This window comes from Dasypus novemcinctus, chromosome 13 (assembly GCF_030445035.2).
Source record: "Dasypus novemcinctus isolate mDasNov1 chromosome 13, mDasNov1.1.hap2, whole genome shotgun sequence".
NCBI lineage: Eukaryota > Metazoa > Chordata > Mammalia > Cingulata > Dasypodidae > Dasypus > Dasypus novemcinctus.
The window spans coordinates 43,057,111-43,063,731 of record NC_080685.1 but is presented as its reverse complement, the minus strand read 5'-3'; positions in this window follow the sequence as shown (position 1 = coordinate 43,063,731).

Genomic DNA, 6,621 nt, shown 5'->3' with positions numbered 1-6,621 from the left:
CAGTTTACATTATGGTTTATACTTTGCACCACACAAATTTACAGGTTTTGATAAAATGTATGATGGCCCATCCATCATTGCAATGTCATGCAGTAAAATCCCTATGTCCCCAAAATGCCCCACATTACACCTATTCTTCCATCTCCCTCCCCTCAGAACCTCTGGTGACCACTGTCTTTATATCAATGATACAAGTTCTTCCATTACTAGAATAATAATAAGTCTACTTTAGTCCATAGTTTCATTCCCCCCTTATGTTGTTCATTCCTCAATTTGAGGATTTTGGGGTGGTGATGCCCACTCTGCTTCCGACTGAGAGGGGATTTAGATCCCATCGGGCAGATGGAAAAATTGTCTTGCTTGCAGTTGTAGATACTTTGTTTTTTAGATAGGCACTGGCCATCATCATTCTTTTGTTAGTTGTCCTGGGTGAGTCTGTTGAACTGGAGAGTAGGTGTTGGTTGCAACTCTGCTGAGATTCAAGGCTCAATTGGCATATGAACAGCCAAAAGATTTCAGTCTCTAGGGCACATATTTAACAGGTATAGTGCTAATTACAGGTTCAAATAAAAGAGACATAAGAGCCATGCATAAGAAAAAAAGCCATGCATAAGAGTCCATGTCTGCTCCACTGGGTGGATAGGTTATCATATATTCCAAGCTAAGGCCCACTGACAGGGTGCTGAATTCCTGGGGTTGTCTGCCCTGCCTATAGTGTCCAGATGTCTCCAGAGCCCTCAGGAGCCCCCTGCTTGAGGCACAGTTTACTGTGACAGTCAGTGAGGTCCTCCTAAGACCTGCATAAGTATAACCTCTAGAATGACCTCCCGACTCACTTTGAAATCTCTTAGCCATGAACACTAATTTATATGTAATATTTCCCCCTTTTGGTCAAAGTCTTTTTTTTTAAAAAAAAAAAATGCATTGTTAGTTGGTGCTTGACAATATTCCCTTGATGCCAGGGAGGCTCATCCCTGGGAGTCACGTGCCAGGTCAGGGGGAAAGTAGCAAGTTTACATGCTGAGTTTGGATTGGAGAGAGGCCATATTTGAGCAACAAGGAGGCTTTCAGGAGGTAACTCTTAGGCAATACATACTACTAGGCTAAGTTTCAGTTTCTCAAGAATGAGGTTCATAAGTACAATCATCAATATCCAGGTCCTGGTATATTGATCTATCCTCCTTCTAGAGGCACTTCTCAAGTACTCTAGGGATTCTTGCCACTCTATTAGATAATGTAGCAGGACTCCCCAGGAGGGGAATTTATGTTCTTTTGGCTATTGTGGGGGTCTCTACCCACTGAGAGAAATGTGCAATTATGGCTTAATACAAATTTTTTCTCTCTATGTCATAGGACTTACATATAAACAGCAGTGAAGAGTTGAGGGAGACTGTTTCTGGGAGGACGGAGCTGACTTTTTTTTTTAATGCCATTGCCTTCCTTTTGAAGACAGTAGGCCCACTTGTACATGGTTAGTTTCTTTTTTTTAAAAAATTTTATAGCCCCCCCTCCTTATGGCTTTCTTTGCATGCTGACTGCTCTCTGTGTCCATCTGCTGTGTGTTCTTCTGTGTCTGTATTTATTTAATTTCCCCTCCCCCCTTGCAGCTTGCTTGCTTTCTGCTCTCTGTGTCCATTCACTGTGCTCTCTTCTGTGTTTTTTGTTTGTCTCCCTTTTTTCGTTGCATCACCTTGCTGAATCAGCTCTCTATGGCACTTGCGGACTGGGCAGCGCTCCCCAGTGTGTGGGTGAGCCTGCCTTCACAAGGAGGCCCTGGGACGCGAACCCAGGGCCTCCCTTATGGTAGACAGGAGCCCAGTTGGTTGAGCTACAGCTGCTTCCCTGGAGCTGACTTTTGAAAGTGAAAGTGGTCTGGAGTCTCTAACACCTCTGATCTTTGCAAACTCCCACAGAGCCCACTAGGGCATGGCAGAGAAAACTATGGACCTGGAATCAGAGGGCCTGGGCTTCCATATTGAATCCAGAGTGTCATTAACTGGGTAGCCTTGGGGAAACCAATGAACTTCCTTTGAGTCTTGGGGTTGCATTAATGATTAAATGTTATACTATATGGAAAAGAAGCCTAGTATATGGGGAAAAGGTCAATAAATATTAGTTGCTTGTAAAGACGGTTTGGGGTTAAGATTGATCTCAGTAAAACAGACAGTGACGTTAAAGGGTTGTTCCACAGCCAAGAAGCTGCCTAGGAGTTGTCATTCAGACCATGTGAAGAACTCTTTCCTCAGCAACTTTCTGAGCTTGCATGAGGAGCTCAAGTCACAAGACAATGTGGGTCTTCATGATCCAGCCCTGTATAAAAACATATATGAGATTCCAGGCTCCAGGCATGTCCTCCCTCCTCCCCAACCTTCCCTTTTCCTAGGAGGAAGACTTAAGCTTCAGCCATGGTTGCTCAGGTTTGTAAACAAGGAAGCTTAAATCACTGGGTTCCTGAGTGAGCCCCTGGGAATTTTGGGGGCTCTCCCAACCACCTCGTAAAATGGTTTCTGAGTGAAAAATAGCATACTATTATCCAGCCTGTGTGAGGCCATGAGATAAAGTGCCAGGATCACTCCTGAAAGGAATTAAGGGGGTTCCTGTCTTGGTGGTTTTCTCCCTTCTTCCCTCAACACCCCTCCTACATGGTGAATCATCCAAAGTGCCACACACCCAGTCTTGGAACAACGAAATAACCACAGCCAGAGGCATCTTGGCCACAAACGCTCCTCTTTATCTTTTTCTATTTTATTGCTCATTTTCCAGTCATCTCTTTTTCTTTTTCTTTTTCTTTTTCTTTTTCCTTCCCATTCTCATCACTCTCAGGGCTTAATTTGGGTATCCTGCAACATTGGGTCTTTCTTAGTCAATGTCTGACCTATTGTAAAATTAGAATTTACCAAACTAACAGTTATATTAAAGCTCTCTTTTATGCTGAGTACTGCATTTCTTTCTTAAGGCACGATCATTTTCCTTATAATTCTTATCTAGAGTATTAGCTTCTCGTGAACAGGGACCATATTGTATCCTCCATAGCCCTTAGTACAATGCCTCACACATAAGAATGCTCAAAAAATTTGTGAAGAATTGTAATCAAACTATAAGAATAATATGACTCCCTCTGAGAAGCTTAGGCCTATAGTTAGCTTTAAAGAAACTTGGTAAGCCCATCAGTAACCCAAAACTGGAGCTGGTATGTGCTACTAGGATGAGTGCTGTTAGTTACTTTGGTGATGGAACTTGAATCACCAAGTTTAGCAATAGGTATAGGTTTTTGTTTTTTTTTAAAGATTTTATTTATTTATTTATCGCCCCCCCACACACACACACTGTTGTTTTGTGCTCACTGTCTGCTTTCTGTGTCCACTTGCTGTGTGTTCTTCTGTGCTTACTTCTTTTCTCTTTAGGCAGCACCAGGAACTGATCCTGGGATCTTCCAGAGTGGGAGAAAGGTACTCAATCTCTTGCACCACCTCAGCTCCCTGGTCTGCTGCATCTCTTACTGTCTGTCTGTCTTTTTTGTTGTGTCATCTTGCTGCGTCAGCTCTCCGCATGGGCTGGCACTCCTATGCAAGCCAGCACTCTACACGAACCAGCACTCTGCACAGGCCAACACTCTGTGTGGGCCAGCTTGCCACGTGGGCCAGCTTGCCTTCACCAGGAGACCCTGAGAATCGAACCCTGGACCTCCTATATGGTAGACAGGAGCCTAGTTGCTTGAGCCACATCTACTTCCCTAGGTTTTTTTTAACCCACAAATATGACTTTTTTTAACAAGGGGTGTGCCCCGGAAAGGAGAGCTGTCCTACACAAAAAAGCACAGCCTGCCCAGGAGTGGTGCTGCACACATGGAGAGCTGATGCAGCAAGACGGCACAACAAAGAGACACAGATTCCCAGTGCCGTTGACAAGTATCCAAGCGGACAACAGAAGAACACACACAGCAAACAGACACAGAGAGCAGACAATGGGGGTGTGGGGGGGGAGAGAGAAATAAATAAAATAAATAAATCTTAAAAAAAAAGACAAAAAGATATAAAGTAGATAATTGTATCAAGTAGCTTTCATAGACAAATGCCTAGGTAAAATGCAGTGCCTTATTAACTAATTTTTTTTTTTTAAACTTCCCTCTGTGGTTTTGAAGTTAGAAACTCCCCCTCAATTACCTGTCTTGGTATTGAAAGCCCTGAAGCTTCATTGGCATTAATGACATCAAAATTTTTTAAACAGATGGTGGCAATGGACTAGGACCCTTGTTCTAATCTCTCAGCAGAGGTAGAGGAGGGGAAGGAGAAGATACAACAGGTCTCAGTTTCCCATCCCTGACCTTTCTTAAACTTCCTTTCTACTCAGTAGATATAGGAAATAAAGGGGTCCAAGTATGAAACTTGTTCTTATTCATCCATTTATTCAACAAGTGTTTATTAAACACTTACTATGTGCTAGACATTGTGCCATGTACAAGCACCTGAGAGATAAGAAACTCCCAATCCTTGACTGTGAGAAGCTCACAGTCTTTTGGGGGAGAAGAAATGCAATCAAATCATTCTTATACCTGAGACATTGGAAATTGTGTAAAGGGCTATGGGAGTACCGAGCATGGAATGGAGACAGGAAGGTTAGAGACATTGGAACTAGGGCTTGCATGCTGAGTAGAGAGAGAGTTTGGCTAGGTGGGGAGGAGGGGTAAGGACAGTCTAGAACTGTGCTGTCCAATATGGTAGCTGCTAGCCACATGTACCTATTTAGATTTAAATTAATTAAAATAAAATAAATTATTTAGTGTCTCAGTTGCTCCAGGCACATTTCAAGTTCTCAACAGCCATATGTGGCTAATAGCTATCGCATTGGACAGCATAGATACAGAACATTTCCATCATTGCAGAACATTCTATAGCACAGAGATGATCCAAAACTCTAGGGCATGAAAAGTGAAAATCTAGTAATCAGCAAGATTAATGTTGAACTTTATTTTAAAAAGAGAAAATTTTTCTTCCTCTCAACTAGTGTGACAGATGATAGCAAGTTTGTTGGACATTCTGAGAAGTTTCTGCATTGTAGCCTAACAAATTCTCTTAGCAGCTGAAGGTGACCTTTGAAGAACTTGCAGCTTTATAGGCTTCTCAGATTAAATGGTAATTTACTTTTCCCTAGAACAATTTTGTAGCAATATTTTAAAAGGAAGGAAGACCTTCCCTTAAAGGATTTTAAAATGTAAGCATATACCTAAGCCGCAAAGCAAAACCCATGAGGTAGATATTATTTCCCCCCATTTAATAGATGAGAAAATGGAGACTCAGAGACTTAAGGTAACTTGCCCAGACCCCACAGCTTGTAAGTAGTGGAATAAGGACTGGACACTGGGTCTTCCTGCCCTAGAGCTTGTACTCTTTACCCCAAATAGTTTCAGGGTGATAAATAGCCATGCCTGTGGTTCCAGAGGGTAAACTGCAATACATATATCTGCCCCCATGTTGATTTGCCAGCAGAAGGTAGACTTCCCTTTTCCAGCAATCACAGTGAAGATTCAAGCTACTTTGCTTCTAATTGTAAAGGCCTGTTCACTGAGAGTCCAGGGCCTCTGTAGACCAGGGGTTCTCAAAGCGTGGTACCCAGACTAGCAGCATCACAGGGGAACCCGTAAGAATTATAAATTACTGGGCCCTAACCCAGACTTACTGAATCCATGCTCTGGGGGTAGATCAAGCAATCTGTATTTTAACAAGCCCTCTGAGTGATTCTGATGCATGTTGAAGTTTGGGAACCACTGCTTTGCCTCAAAGTATTTTTATAGTTGAAATCAGGTTAAATTGAACACTAGTGGAAGATTATTAAGAAAAAGAAGGCAAAGAGTGGTAGTCTGTAAGAAGTTACAAATAAACAATGGGAGAAAGCTAGAATGAACCTTTTTGTGATTGGATTAGAGTCAGAGATAGCAACTTGTGTTTATTACATCTAGACAGACAGATATAGAATTAATTACTGATATGTATATATATATGGGTTAGCACACATAAATGTATTTCCTAACTCTGTTGAGAGAGCTTAGATGCAGTGACACTCCAGTAGCAACAAGCACTTTCAGTACGTAGATTGTGATTTCTAATTACCATTCTCCTAAAAAAAAAAAGAACTAGGGCTCTTTGGAGAAAAAAATGGCAGACTCGAGGATGATAATGGAAATTACAAGATAAACTGGGAGTATCTTGTAGTTCTAAAGAGTAAAGAAGTGCTAAGGGAAAAAAAGTGGGGGTATGTCAAAAGACAAAGGAGCCAACCTGAAAGAGCTCCCTATGGCCAAAACTGGAACAATTTTAACAACAAAATGAAAAATGATTATATTGGATTATAATCCAAAGGACAAAATAAATACCCATCACTCCCTGCTGATCTAAATAAATGATTGAATAAGTAAATGGGGAAAAGAGACAAGTATTTCCTATCAAATAATTCCAAATAATATAAGGAAACACTCTCCCTTTCAGGATGTAAAGTTTCATTCTGCTCCCCCTGAGTTTTCTGGCTGGACCTAGTGATTTACTTCCAAAGAATAGAATCTGGAAAGGGACAAATAGTAATTGCATAGAGAAATCTGGAAGATACCACCTTAACCGAATAATGAAG